At 44.7% G+C, this 16,059-nt stretch overlaps 1 long non-coding RNA gene across 1 annotated transcript in view; it reads right to left on the reverse strand.

Annotated features, from left to right (window-relative positions):
• LOC121280145 overlaps window positions 1-13,740 on the reverse strand; it is a 29,102-nt gene extending 15,362 nt beyond the window's left edge. The window contains exons 1-2 of the long non-coding RNA XR_005943543.1: window positions 13,653-13,740; window positions 2,841-3,057 (exon numbers count right to left, since the gene is read on the reverse strand). This is a non-coding gene — a long non-coding RNA (uncharacterized LOC121280145). The remainder of the gene's footprint in view (window positions 1-2,840; window positions 3,058-13,652) is intronic.
• Window positions 13,741-16,059: the final 2,319 nt, after the last annotated feature.

Raw genomic sequence — 16,059 nt, forward strand, 5'->3', positions numbered from 1 at the left:
GTGGAGGGTTATCAGAAGGCTGGGAGGGTTGTCGGGGGATTGGGAGGGTGATCGGGGGTGGTGGCAGTGGTATTTGGGGGTTAAGGGCTAGTCGGGGGGGGGGATGTGGGTGAGGAGATCAGCACCATAGTTACCCAGCAGTTAGAACTACATTTAATCCTTCTAACTTTACCTGGGTAAATATTCTACTAAGAGAGTTGGAACCATCCAAAGTTTCCAATTTAAATTGGAATATTGGATGATTCTCAGTGCAGGGTAATTGTACATCAGAGGTTTGAACATCCTGGGCAATTCCCGTGTAGTCCTTGCGTGGGGACTTCTTAGGGTTTCCCAGCACATCTTCAGGTGTATCTCCTGGTTCAACCACCCCCGAAGATCGGATTCTGGGCCAGTACGCCAGTTGAGACTGAACCAGTGTTTTATAAAAGTTGAACAAAAGCTCCTTGCTTTTGTACTCTGTGCCTTTATTAATAAAGCCTAGGATATTGCAAGCTTTATTAAACACTCTCTCAATCTGTCCAGCCACGTTCAAGGACTTATGCACATATACACCCAGGTCCCTCTGCTCCTGTTCACCCTTTAGAGTATACCATTTATCTTATATTTACCCAGGTAAAGTTAGAAGGATTAAATGTAGTTCTAACTGCTGGGTAACTATGGTGCTGATCTCCTCACCCACATACCCACCTCCACCCCCCCCCCCCAACCCGACTAGCCCTTAACCCCCAAATACCACTGCCCCCCCCCCCCGATCACCCTCCCAATCCCCCGACAACCCTCCCAGCCCTCTGATAACCCTCCATATTCTTCGTAACAAAATAAATCACCTCATACATCTCTGCATTAAATTCCATCTGCCACTTGGCTGCCCATTCCACCCAGTCTATGTCCACATTAGCAGCATTACCCTCATCAACCCTCTCTGTTGCCTCATCAAAAAAACTCCAGCAAATTAGTTAAGCATGATTTTCCCTTAACAAATCCTGAGGGCTTTCCTTAATTAGCCCACATTCACCAAGTGACTATGCATTTTGTCCCAAATTATCATTTCTAGAAGCTTCCCCACCACCTAGATTAAACTGACTGGCCTGTAGTTGCTGGGTTTATCTTTACACCTTGAAACAAGGGTGTAATGTTTGCAACTCTCCAGTCCTCTAACACCATCCCTGAGTCTAAGGGAGACCTGGAACATCAGTGTCAGTGCCTCAGCAATTTCCACTCTCACTTCCTTCAGTAGTATCAGCTCCTAATGCCTTATCAGCTTCAAATGCAGACAGCCTATCCCATTCCTTCTCCTTATCAAATTTAAAGCTGTCAAGTATCTGGATTACCCCATCTTTCACCATGACCTGCACAGCAACATCTTCCTTGGTGAAGACAGGTGCAAAATATTCATTTAATACCTCAGCCATGCCCCCTGCCTCCATACAAAAATCTGCTTTTGGGTTCCTATTCAGCCCCATTCCTCCTTTACCACCTTTTTACTATTTATATTTCTATAGAAGACATTTGGATTCCCTTTTATGTTAGCTGCCAGTCTCTTCTCATACTCTCACTCTGCTTCTCTTACTTGCTTTGTCACTTCTCCTCTGAACCTTCCAAGTTCAGCCTGGTTCTCAGTTTTATTATCCACCTGACATAGAAACATAGAAAATAGGAGCAGGGGTAGGCCATTCGGCCCTTCGAGCCTGCTCCACCATTCATTTTGATCATGGCTGATCATCCAACTCAATAGCCTGCTCCTGCTTTCTCCCCATATCCTTTGATCCCTTTCACCCCAAGAGCTTTATCTAACTCCTTCCTGAAAACATACAATGATTTGGCTTCAACTACTTTCTGTGGTAGCGAATTCCACAGGCTCACCGCTCTCTGGGTGAAGAAATTTCTCCTCACCTCAGTCCTAAATGGTCTACCCTGTATCCTCAGACTGTGACCCCTGGATCTGGACTCCCCCACCATCGGGAACATCCTTCCTGCATCTACCCTGTCTAGTCCTGTTAGAATTTTATAGGCTTCTATGAGATCCTCACTCATTCTTCTGAACTCCTTCTTCTGACATTTGTCATGAGTACACTTTTTCTTCATCTTAATCTCTACCTCTTTCATCATCCAGGGAGTCCTGCATTTGTTTGCCCTACCTTTCTCCTTTGTGGGAATATACCTTGGCTGTACCCAAGCTATCTCTTCTTTAAAGCCCATTGTTCAGTCACAGTTTTGCCTGCCAACCATGAATTCCAATTAATCTTGGTTAGATTCATTCTTATCCCACTGAAGTTGACTTCCCCCCAGTTAATTATTCTTACTCAGAATTGTCCCCTATCCTTTTCCAATAGCAAACCTAAACCTTATGATAAAATGATCACTGTCCCCTAAATGTTCCTCTACTTGCCCTTGATCCATTTGACCCCACCTCATTCCTAAGTTCCAGGTCTAGCAGTGTCTCCCCTCTCAATGGACTGGATAGATACTGCTATAGAAAATTTTCCCGAACACACTGTATGAACTCTTTCCCCTCTCTGCACTTTACACTACCCAGTCTATATTAGGATAATTCAGAACTACTTTCTAATCTTGCAATTCTTCAGAACCACAGCCAGGATGTTGTCAGGTCCAATAGTCTTTGCTGTATCCAAGGCCTTTAGAGTTTCAAGATGGAATGAATCAAATTTTCTAAAAGACTGGCATTTGTGATGGTGGGGCCTCAGGAAAAGGCCTAGATTGATCATCTATTCGGCACTTCTGGATATGCCAATATATGGGATACATTATACCAAAGTTTGTGAGAAACTATACAAATGTAGGGGACGCACTACAGCACCAAATTGTTGGGTATCGATTACCTGTCTTAAGTGGAGCCCTCCTCAGTTTTTCAATCTTCAACTTCCACCTTGAAATCAGCATTTCTATCATTGTCCCTGGATGATCCAGGTATGCTGTTCTTTAGTTTGCATGTTCCTGTCGTGTATGTCCAATTCCACTCTTTAGAAAGTGTTCCACAGGGTTGCAAGGTTTCTTGATCTGAAGAGGCAGCAGGGACTTCAAAAACCAACAACAGCACTGAAACAAACAGAAGAAAGCAAAAATGAGGAAAAGCCAATTGCTCATCAAATCATTTCTTCTTCAGCCCATGTTGCATTCTACTCTACAATGGACAGCAAGCACCCATTTAATCTCTTCGCACAGCTCTCTCAGTTGGATGTGAAAAACGCCAGGGTAGTATTCAAGGAGGAGCAGGACAGCCCACCCCATAATCCTGGCAAACATTTTTCCTAACCCAACACCACTATAAGTGGATATCTGGTAATTTATTTAATGACTGTCTGTGGGAGCCTCTTGTGCGCAAATTGACTTCTGTATTTCCGACATTGCAACAATGACAACAATTTGTCTGAATGCTTTGGGACATCCTGAGGTTGTGGAAGACTCTTTGTAAGTGTTTTATATTTTTGGTCTCAACAAACAACAACCATAATCTATTATAGCTACACTATTCTGATGTCCCTTTATTCACTTTTCCTTCAACTGCCTTTCTAACCGCTTCTTAAATATTGGCTCTCTCCCTGTTTTAAATGTTAATTCCGGGAGTCCATGACACATCCTCTGTGATAAAGGTTTCTCTTGCTTTCTGTCCTAAATCTCTTGCATTTAATCTTGAGCCCTCAACCATTGGAAAGAGTATGTTTCTGTCCTCTCTGCCCTTCATTATTGTTAACACCTCCTCTGCTCTAATGGAAGCAGATCCAAGTCTTTCTTGGTATTTTGTTTACTCGTTCTATCCAACATCATGGTAAAGCTCTGTAGTACCATCTTTATTATCTCAACATTTTGAACAGTTAACACTAGCATTCTCCATTCCACCCTGTAAAGAACAGATACCATCCCCCTCACCTCCCCATGCTCTGATTAACACTGACAATAGTCTTCCAACCCACTCCCCTTAACTCCAGGCATTCCTTCTCCCTGTGACCACATAGACATATTAATGATAAGCATCTGCTATCACAGTCCACACCAAATTAGTGGTCATGTTCTCCTTCCTCGTTTTCTGCTTAATGCTAACAGCATCTAACAACTTGCATTTATGTAACATTTTTTCTCTTAGAAAACATCCATCCAAAGATGTAAAATTTGATGCTGAACCAAAGCAAGAGATATTAGATGGGATGGTCAAAGCTCAGTCAAAGAGGTGAAGGAAAAGGGCGAGGTGTGGGCTCAGGGAGGTTGGGGGGAGATTCCAGAGCTTAGATCCTAGATGAGTGAAAGTACCAACACCAATGGTAGTTTAAATGAAGTGGGGGATGTGTTCTGGGGCAGTTGTAGGACTTGAGAATTTTACTGAGATGGGGGTGTGGAGGGTGGAGATGGGAACTAGGCCCTGGAGCAATCTGAAAACATTGTGTCCTTCTCCCCCACAGCTCCTGAGGCTAGGTGTGAAATATCACAGAGGAGCCAGACACCAGTGGTACCTGTGCAGGAAGGCAAGCTATTACCAGAAAAGATCTGGCTATATTGGGATAGATAAGATGTTTATGGCGAAATGTGTGTGGTTGACTGGGCTGAAGCTGCAGAAGGGTCAAGAGGGATAGTGCACCATAGTCATAGACCACTGCAATGTTGTTGGTAACTTTGATTACTATAATTCCAGTGTGGCGGGAGGAATAAAAACCTCAATGGAGAAATTCAAATATGTAGTTGGTGTATAAACTCTCCCAAACTCAGAATATGGTTTTCATTATCTATGGTGCCAAACTCTAACGAACAATGTTGACAACTGCTGCAACAAATTAAAGAAACTTCTTTAGGTTGCTGCCTCAGTGGAGAATGAAAGTGGCATGAATGTTATGCATGATTTCACCACTTTGTATTAATAATCAAGCACCAGCAAATATTGCTTGATTTTTGCAGGATGGATCACCAGGTTTTAGGGTTAAAGTGTATACATACATATTATAAATTACTGTCCATCTATCTAACTTTTATATGGGCTATGATTCCGATGGAAGCAGAGTAACTGGTAAATTATTCTAGAACCATAGAACACTACAGCACAGAAAAACAGGTCATTCGGCCCTTCTAGTCTGTGCCGAAATATTATTCTGCTAGTCCTATTGACCTGCACCCAGTCCATAACCCTCCAGACCTCTCCCATCCATGTATCTAATAGAACTACTTATTCTAATTGTAATAAATAGTTTTTAATGTTACGGTATAGCAGGTCAGTTCAGCCGAGTGGAATGTACATCCTGTGGTATGTGGGAAGTCATGTACACATCATGTGTCCGAGACAAACACATCTTCAAGAAGTGTCACTGACTACAGCAGTTTGAGTTCTGGGTTTCAGAACTCGAGCGGCAGCTGGAATCACTGTGGTACATCCATGAGAACTATGTGGATAGCATGTTTACACTGCAGCTTAGGAGCATACAGGCAGAGAGGGAATGGGTGACTGCCAGGCAGTCTAAGAGAACCAAGCAGGTAGTGCAGGAGTCCCCTGAGTCTATCTTGCTTGCTAATTGGTCTTCCATCTTGGATACTGAGGAGTGCGATGGTTTCGCAAGGGCGAGCCAAGTCTGTGGCACCACGGGTGGCTCAGCTGCACAGGAGGGGGAGGAAGAAAAGTGGAAGAGCAATAGTGATAGGGCATTTCATAGTCAGGGGATTAGACAAGCCTTTCCGCAGCTGGAAATATGATTCCAGGATGGTTTGGTACCTACTTGGTGCTAGGGTCAAGGATGTCAAGGAACTACTGCAGGACATGCTTTTGGGGAAGGGTAAACGGCCAGAGGTCATGGTCCACATTAGTACCAACAACATAGGTAGGAAGTGGGATAAGGTCCTGAAAGCAAACTGTTGTGAGTTCAAAAGGAAGTTAGAAAGCAGGACCTCAAGAGAAATAATCTCAGGATTACTCCCAGTGCCACGTGCTAGTCAGCACTGATTGACTGGAGTGGCTGGAGAATTGGTGTAGAAGGGAGGGCATCAGATTTCTGAAGCATTGGGACCAGTTCTTGCACAGGTGGGACCTGTGCAAGGTGGACGGGTTAACAGGACCAGGACTAATATGCTCACGGGGAGATTTGCTGGTGCTGTTGGGGAGGGGTTAAACTAGCTTGTTGGGGGATGGGAATCTGAGGGGTAGTTCAAATTGGAAGGAAGTAAAGCTGGTAACAGAAAGTAGGAAAAGTAGCAAGCGAAATTAGAAGACGAAGGCGAGCATCAACTAAACAAGGTGGTTGATTTAAAGGCACAGGTAGAGGTAAATGGGTATGATCTAATTGCCATTACAGGAACATGGCTGTAGGGTGACCAAGACTGGGAACTGAATATTCAAAGATATTCAACGTTTAGGAAGGCCAGGCGAAAAGGAAAAGGAGGTGGAGTTGTGCTGATAATAAGGGATAAAATCAGTACATTAGTAAGGGAGGACCTCAGATCTGAAGAACAAAATGTGGAATCTGTTTGGGCGGTGCTAAGAAACAGCAAGAGGCAACAAACATTGGTAGGAGTAATTTATAGGCCAACAACAATAGTGGTATTGTAGGGCATAGTATTAATCAGATTAGGGAAACATGTAGCATGGGTAATACAGTAATCATGGGTGACTTCAATCTGCATTTAGACTGGGTAAGCCTGATGAGTACTAATGCTGAGGAGGGTGAGTTTCTGGAGTGGGTTAGGGATAGTTTTCTAGAGCAATATGTTGAGGAACCAACTAGAGAACCGGCTAATTTAGGATTAGTATTATATAACAAAAAATGGCTAATTAATAACCTTATTGTAAAAGAACCTTTAGGGACGAGTGACCATAAAATGATAGAATTTTACGTTATGTTTGAAAGTGAAGTAGTTTAATCTGAAGCCAGGGTGTTAAATTTGAACAAAGGGAATTATGAAGATATGAGAGACAAATTGGCCGAGATAGATTGGGACAATACATTAAAAGGTACGATGGTACACAGGCAATGGATAGTTTTTAAAGAATCATTGCATAGTTTACAGCAATTATACATTCCTTCAAGGCACAAAAATCCAAAAAGAAAAGTCAGTCAACTGTGGCTGACAATGTAAGTTGAGGCTGGTATAAGATTAAAAGAAGAGACCTATAAAGTTGCCAGAAATAGTAGTAAACCAGATGATTGCGAGGATTTTAGAACACAACAAAGGAGGGCCAAGAAACTGATAAAGGGAGAACAGAATATGAATGTAAACTGGAGAAAAGTATAAAAATGGACTGTAAAAGCTTCTATAGGTAGATAAAAAGGAAACATATGGTTAAGACAAAAGTAGGTCCATTACAGGCAGAGTCAGAAGAACTTATAATAGGGAATAGTGAAATGGCAGAGAAGCTGAATGATAACTTCATGTCTGTCCTCACTGAGGAAGGTACAAGAAATCTACAAGATTTAGAGATCCAAGGGATGAGGAAGGATCAGGAATTGAAGTAAATTATTATTAGTAAGAAGATTGTATTGGAGAAATTCATGGGACTGAACGCTGATAAGTCCCTGGCACCTGATATTCTAAATCCCAGATTTTTGAAAGAGGTAACTATGGTGATAATGGATGCATTGATGATCATTGTCCAAAATTCTATAGATTCTGGTATAGTTCCTGCAGGTTGAAGGTAGCAAATGTCAACCCACTATTTAAGAGAGGGGGGAGGGAAAACAAGGAACAATGGACCTGTTAGCCTTACATGAGATGTAGGAAAAATGCTATAATCTATTCTAAACGATATGATAAATGGACACTTGGATGATAATGATCTGATTCGACAAAGTCAATATGGATTTACAAATGGGAAATCATGTTTGACAAATCTGGAGTTTTTTGAGGGTATTACTAACAGAATTGGTGAAGGGGAGTGTGTGGATGTAGTGTACTTGGATTTCCAGAAGGCTTTTGATAAATTCCCCAAGGGAAGTTGGTCAGCTAAATTATAGGAGGTAATATACGGGCATGGATTAAGGATTGGCTAACAGGCAGAAAACAGAGAGTAGGAATAAACGGGTCATTCTCATGTCGGCAGGCTGTGACTAGTGGGGTATCACAAGGATCAGTACTCGGGCCCCGGCTGTTCACAATATATATCAATGATTTGGATGTGGGGACCAAACGTAATATTTCCAAGTTCATGGATGATACAAAGCTAGGTGGGAACGTGTTCTAGTTCTGTCAAAGGGTCATGAGGACTCGAAACGTCAACTCTTTTCTTCTCCGCCGATGCTGCCAGACCTGCTGAGTTTTTCCAGGTAATTCTGTTTTTGTTTTGGATTTCCAGCATCCGCAGTTTTTTGTTTTTATATATTTGGTGGGAATGTGTGTTGTGAGGAAGATGTAAAGTGGCTACAGGAGGATTCGGACAGGCTTAGTGAGTGGGCAGGAACATGGCAGATGGAATATAATGTGGAAAAATGTGAGGTTATCCACTTTGGTGGAAGGAACAGATGTGCAGAGTATTTCATAAATGGTAAGAGATTAGAAAGTGTAGATGCATTAAAGGGAACTGGGTGTCCCTGTCAATAAGTCACTGAATGCTAACATGCAGGTGCAGCAGGCAATTTTAGGAAGGCTAATGGTCTGCAAGCCTTTAGCAAAGAGGGTTTGAGTACAGTCATGAAGTCTTGCTTCAATTGTATAGAACCTTGGTTAGATCGCACCTGGAGTACCATGGGCAGTTTTGGTCCCCTTACCTTAGGGAGGACATTATTGCCATAGAGGGAGTGCAATGAAGGTTCACTAGGCTTGTTCCCAGGATGCCAGGACTGTCCTATGGAGATTGGGAAAATTGGGCCTGCATTCTGTAGAGTTTTGAAGAGTGAGATGTGATCTTATTGAAATCTACAAAATACTTAAAGGAATAGACAGGGTAGACGTAGGTAAGATGTTTCTCTTGGTTGGGGAGTCTAGAACCAGGGTACACAATTTCAAAATAAGGGGGAAGTCACTTAGGATTGAAATAAGGAGAATGTTTTTTTACTCAGAGGGTTGTGAATCTTTGGAATTCTCTATGGGATGTAGAAACTCAGTCATTGACTATGCTTAAAGCAGAGATTGACAGATTTCTAAATACCAATGACATAAAGGAATATGGGGATAGTGTGGGAAAAAGGCACTGAAGTGGATGAGCAGCCATGATTGTATTGAATGGCGGTGCAGGCTCGATGGGCTGAATGGCCTACTCCTGTTCCTGTGTCCCTCTGACCAATAAGCTAAAAGACCCAAACTTCCAAAACGAACCTGAATGAAGAAGATTTCACTTTTAATAACTTTTACTCTAACAATCAAACCAGAATCAACATAAATTAAACATGAATTACCAGGCAAATTGTATTCAAGAGAAACTATAAATTAGCCTCTGAAATGGCCTAGCAAGGCATTCAGTTGTATCAAACCGCTAGAAAGTCACCGCTACTCAAGTCAATAGTCATACTCATGGAATCATACTTTACAGATCATGTCCCAGACACCATCCCAGATACCGTCCTTGGGTATGACCTGGCCCACCGGCAGGACAGGCCCAGCAGAGGTGGTGGCACAGTGGTATACTGGAGGGAGTTGCCCTGGGAGTCCTCAACATCAACTCCGGACCCCATGAAGTCTCATGTCAGCAGGTCAAACATGGGCAAGGATTACATGCTGATTACCAAGAACCGCCCTCCCTCAGCTGATGAATCAGTGCTCCTCCATGTTAAACACCACTTGGAGGAAGCACTGAGGATGGCAAGGGTGCAGAATGTACTCTGGGTGGGGTAATTCAATGTCCAACATCAAGAGTGGCTTGGTAGTACCACCACAGAATAAGCTGGCAGAGTCCTAAAGCACACAGCTCCTCGGCTGGGCGTGTGGTGGGTGGTGAGGGAACCAACAAGAGGGAAAAACATACTTGACCTCATCTTCACCAACCTGCCTGTGGCAAATGAATCTGTCCATGACAGTATCAGTAGGAGTGACTACCGCACACTCGTTGTGGAGACAAAGACCCACCCTCACATTGAGGATACCCTCCATCATGTTGTGTGATATTATCACCGTGCTAAATGGGATAGATTTTGAGCAACCATGAGGTGCTGTGGGCCATCAACAGCAGCAGAATTGTACTCGAACATAATATGTAACGTCATGGCCTGGCATATCCCCCACTCTACCATTACCATCCAGGACCAGCACCAAGCATACCTAAAAATGAGGTGTCAACCTGGTGAAGCTACAACATAGGACTACTTGTGTACCAAACAGCATAAGCAGCAAGTGATAGACAGAGCTAAGAGATTCCACAAGATGTTCAGTGGCATTACCCATCACTGAATCCTCCACTATCAACATCGGGTCGGGGGGGTTTACCATTGACCAGAAACTGAACTGGACTAGCCATATAAATACTGTGGCTACAACAGCAGGTCAGAGACTAGGAGTCCTGTGGCGAGTAACTCATCTCCTGACTCCCCAAAGCCTGTCCATCATCTACAAGGCACAAGTCAGGAGTGTGATGGAATACTCCCCACTTGCCTGGATGAATGCAGGCCAAAGGCTGATTTTTCAGGAGTTTGATGTCACAGCCAGGAATTCAGGGTTACAGTCCCCACCACCCCCCAACACCCTGCCCACCCCCTCAACCACCACCCCCACTCCCCTCCCAACCACCCCACCCCCCCAACCACCAGCCCACCGCCCCCCCCCACCCCCCCCCCACCAGCCCACCACCAGCCCACCACCCCCCCCCCACCCCCCCCCACCCCCACCCCCCCCACCCCACCCCACCCCCCCCACCACCACCCCCCCCACCGCCCCCAACCCCCCCACCGCCCCCCAACCCCCCCACCGCCCCCCAACCCCCCCACCGCCCCCCAACCCCCCCACCCCCTGGGTAAGCATGAGAAGGGGTTAGAGTGAGAAAAATGAAGTGGTTGAGAGTGGTGCTTGGGAGAGAACGACAGGTTGGATGAGAGAGAGGGACACACACAAAAGGGAGAAAGACAGATACATAGGGCAGAATTTTAACTCCCCCAAACCATGGGCAGGAAGGGAGATTAAATATGCAACTAACTGAAACTCCATCTCAAACCACGTGCAGAACCTACTTCCATTTAAACCTCAGCAGGTCGAGTAACCCACTTGGGAGTGGTGTGCGCATCCTTATTATATGTAAATTAGGCTTAATTCATAATATTTTGGCAGCAATTTCAATTTAAAGCTAAGCTACTGGGGAAACCACCAGCTAAGGTGGCTTGGGAGTTTAAGTGCTTTTTATAGCACTGCTTGTGAGCCAGAAGTAGGAGAGTCTACACAGTGGGGTGGCATAGTGCTATTGTCACTGGACTGGTAATCCAGAGACCCAGGGTAAAGCTCTGGGAACCTGGGTTCAAATCCTACCACAGCAAATGGTGAAATTTGAGTTCATTAAAAACCTGGAATTAAAAATCTGATGATGATCATGAAACCATTGTCGATTGCTGTAAAAACCCATCTTTAGGGAAAGAAATCTGTTGTCCTTACTTGGTCTGACCTACATGTGACTCCAGACCCACAGCAATGTGGGAATTAGGGTTGGGCAATAAATGCTGGCCCAGCCAATGACACCACCACCCCCCCAACTGTATGGACTCTCCTACTCCTGGCTCACAAGCAGTGTTATAAAAAGCACTTAATCTCCCACCCAACTTTAACTGGTGGTTTCCCCAGTAATTCAGCTGCCAAAATATTATGAACAATTAAAAAAAAAGTTTGTCAAGCAAATCTGCCACAGAAAAGAACACTCCCCACACCCTCACCTCCTCCAGATTGCCAGGCTGACTACCATCAACCAATATCATCAACCGAGGATGTTTGTCAGCCACAGCCACCCACCCCCTCTTCTCCTGATTGCTGGCCTGATTTTTTACCCCCATCTCCTCATCAACCACCAATGTTTGCCATTCCGCCCATCCTTCCGGTTGCCAGTCCGACTCCCACTGACCAACCCCGATGTTTCCCAGTTACCAGAGACCATTAGTTCTCCCACCAAGTAACCGGTCAGCCTATCGATCTGCCCAGCTACTGAGCAGGAAATGGAGCAGAAAAAAGACAATGACTTCCTGTCATTAAATTTGGAAGGGCTTACTCGTTCCCACATCCTAGCATTTCCAGGTAACACCACCCAGCCACATCCTTTACTCCATCCCCAATTCCCTTTTCTCCTCTCATTCCATTCTCCAAGTTAAACTTTGCAAGCCAAGTCTTTGTGAAGGAAAGCAGAAAGGAAAGCCTTTGAAGAGAGCTGGCATGGACTATGATTGGAGTGGAGGGGGAAGGAAGGTAAAAAAAACAGATTACACATGAGAGGAGTCTCTTGACTTCCACTGTTGGAGGCTGTGAGTGGATGTTAGGTTGTATGGAAAGGTAAGGGTAAGTGACTGGAGAGCAAGTGGAAGGCAGAATACCGGGGTTAACTAAGTAGTTCAAAGAAGAGCACCCACACTAAATACAGCCTACATCCAGTAATGGCTACTTTCCTTAGCACCTCCCACTGAAAGGAAAGAAAGAAACAGAAGATAGGAAAGAAAGGCGAGAATTGAGGAGAGACCAGATGAGACCAAAGACAGCCAGATATGAAAGTGACTATAATCTCTCAGTAACCATATGAAAATCCATGGTAGATCAACTAGTAACATGTAATAAAACCTTACATCTGCTTACTTTTCCTACATAAATGTCTCTGTCTATATTTATAATAGAAACTGCCTATGTAAACTTGTAAGACTACAATTCTGCACACAATGAAGATAATGCAGTACTACTATTAGCTGGATAGTGTAATTTCAGAAACAAGAGAAGAAACACACTCTTCTAAGTTATCGTGAGCAGGGATTCTGCTGGCAGATTTGTGAACTCACTCACATTTCCTGTAGCTGTCCAGACATACGTGACTGACTACACTCCCCTGTTATGAACTAGAATAATCATGAATCACTCTGCAATTCCATGGGTGATCTTCCAATATAGACTTTGGAACAATCCTGCATTAAGCATGATTCCTACCCAATTCTTATCCAATTTGGCTTTGCAGCTAATTTCAGCTTATGGTTGACCTTTTCCTAAACCTCCACTCCACCACCCTATGCTTTATCCCTGCTTCTCAACAACTGCAGACAATAGATCTCAACTAACTCAAACTAATTGTTTTACTTTCTTAATGTTCAAAACAAATTCTCTAAATCCTGTCACTATGGAGAGGAAGTTGTGAACAGAACCGTGTTAGCACTTTAACCAGGAGCAACGCCGCAGGAGGTCAGCCAGGCCAGGACCCGCTCCTACATATAGCTGATTCGCTGATCACTGGTTGCTCACCAGTTGCCAGACACTGTGATTGGCTGAGGTGGTTGTCAATCACTGCTGGCCCGCTGCTGTTTTATTGAAGGCGGTTTAGGGGAGGAGCAGAGGCTGCTGGCCGGCCCGCCGGCAACCCCGCCCGCCGGCTGAGGTGCGGCCGGTCAGTTCGCCGGCCCGAGTGATCCTTGAAGCGAGTGCCAGGGCCCCGCTCGCACTCCGCTCCATACCTCAGAATAACCAGGGCCCCGGGATCGGTTCACAATCAGCTGGAGAAGTCCTGGTTTCTCACTGCGGCATTGAAATCCGACAACTTCCGGAGCGGGCCGAGTTTGGGCCGGACTTACCTGCAGCTAAACCTTTTATTTCATAGTTTTTAAAACCATTTTCTTTCCTTCAGAGGTCATAGTTCACGACCTTGGCGCTTTTTTTTTTCTGTCGCGTGCATTAGCGATTCAATCAGCAGATGGAGCCGGCCTGTGCGCTTGCGCGAGCCGGGTGGCGGCCACTGCTTATTCCTATTGGCTGGCACAGCTCGGCGTCCCACGTGTGCTTGTCGGCGGGGTTCGGCCGCACCTCGGCTATTTCCGGAGACGGTGGGGTCCTTCGGCTGTTGCCGGAGACGGCGGTGACCTTCGGCTGTTTCCGGAAGCTTCGACGCGCGCCTTGTAGCCTCCCATTGTAATTCTGCAATGGCCTTCGCAGCCCTGATGTATCTCGCCCAGGATTTCATGTTGATGACCACACCAAGTGTGCATCAACCGATGAAATTGCTGTATCAAGTATGATCAGGGTTCCTGATTATCTTGGGCACCTTGTCTCCCTTTCTCTACAGGCAGAGAATTAGTATAAGGAGCTGAGAAATTAACATCTTAATTTTTTAAAAATAATACAGGTTAAGTCAAACATTTCAGTTAGTTTCCCCTTAAGCGATATAAACAGAAAGGAAGTGAGTAGCTTATTTATTGCCTATCAGACAGAGGAATGGTTGGGCAGCTCTGACATGAGTGCTCATCCTGTGCCATGTGGGAACAACAGGACCAATCCAGTTGCCTTGATTACCACATGTGCAGGAACTGTCATCAGCTGCAGCAGCTTAAACTCTGTGTTTTGGACCTTACGCGGCAGCAGGCATCACTGTGGAACATCTGTGAGGTTGAGAGTTTAGTGGATAGCATGTTTATAGATGTGGTCACCCTGCATCTTCAGAGAGGAAATGGGTGACCACCAGACAGTCAAGTAGAAATAGGTAGGTATTCATTCCCCTGCATTCATCCTGCTCTCCAACGAATGTTCAGTTCTGAAGACTGATGAGAGTGGTGGTTCATCCAAGGATGGCAGCCAGAGCCAAGTCCATGGCACTACAGCTGGGTCAGCTGTATAGGGGAGCACTAAGAAGACTGGAAGAACAATAGTTTGGGGAGAGTAGATAATTGAGGGAACAGACGGGTGTTTCAGTGGCCGCAGACGTGAATCCAGGATGGTATGTTGTCTCCCAGTGCCAGGGTAAGAATGTCACTGGCTGCAAAGCATCCTCAGGGGAGCAGGGTGAATTGTCGGGGGTCAGAATTTAAGGAGCTAGGTTACTAGCTTTTCCAGTACCACATGCAAGTGAATATAGGAGGATAAAACAGATGATGCGTGGCTGGAAAAATGGTGCAGAAGGAAGGGCTTTAGTTTTCTGGGACATTGGGACAGCGTTGTGGAAGATGGACCTAATTGCACCTAAACAGAGCTGGGAGTAGTTTCCCTGCGGGGTAATTAGCTAGCGCCACTGGGGAGGGTTTAAACTAACTTGGCAGGAGTGTGGGAATGAGGAGGTAATACAAGAGAGGAAGACCAAGGTGCACAGAATGCTGGGAGAGACATTGCACCAGAGTAGGAAATAGTGAGGTATAAGGTGGGTTCAGAGTCAGGTGGTAAATACTAAATTAGGGTTCCTTTGTGCATGCATGTGAATACGCAGAATATGGTAAATAAGATTAGTGCAGATTACCATGTGGAAATATGATGTTGTGGCAGTAACAGAGAAGAGTCAAAGAAGGTCAGGACTGAGTGTTAAATATTCCAGGATACAAGGTGTTCAGAAAATGAAGAAAAGGTGGAGGGGTGGCAGTATTGATGAAGGAAAGTATGGCTGTACTGGTGAGAGAGAATGTCCCAGAGGGGTCAAAAATGGAATCTATTTGGCTGGAGCTAAGGAACAAAATAGTTGCAATTATATTGCTCGGTGTTTTCTATAGGCCACCAACTAGGGGGAAAGATGTAGAGGAACAAATTTGTAAAGAAATAGAGAGGTGAAAGAATTATAGAGCAGTAATAATGGGGGGTTTCAATTATCTGAATACATACAGGGATAGTAACAGTGTAAAAGACAGAGAATCAAGAGTTCCTAGAATGCATTCAGGGGAATATTACACATTAATAGGTTTCCAGTCCAAAGAGAAAGGAAGATAGGAGCAGGAGTAGGCCATTCGGCCCATCAAATCTGCTCTGTCATGCAATTAGATCATGATTGATTATCTACCTCAATGCTGCTTTCCTGCACTAAATCCCTATCCCTTGATGTCATTAGTCTCCAGAAATCTATCAGTTTCTGACTTGAACATGCTCAATGATTGAGTTTCCATGACCCTCTGGGGTTAAGAATTCCAAAGGTTCACCACACTCTGAGTGAAGAAATTCCTCCTCTTCTCAGTCCTAAATGGCCTACCCCTTATTCTGAGACTGTGTTTCCTGGTTCTAGAACTCACC

This window comes from Carcharodon carcharias, chromosome 7 (assembly GCF_017639515.1).
Source record: "Carcharodon carcharias isolate sCarCar2 chromosome 7, sCarCar2.pri, whole genome shotgun sequence".
Classification (NCBI taxonomy): Eukaryota; Metazoa; Chordata; class Chondrichthyes; order Lamniformes; family Lamnidae; genus Carcharodon; species Carcharodon carcharias.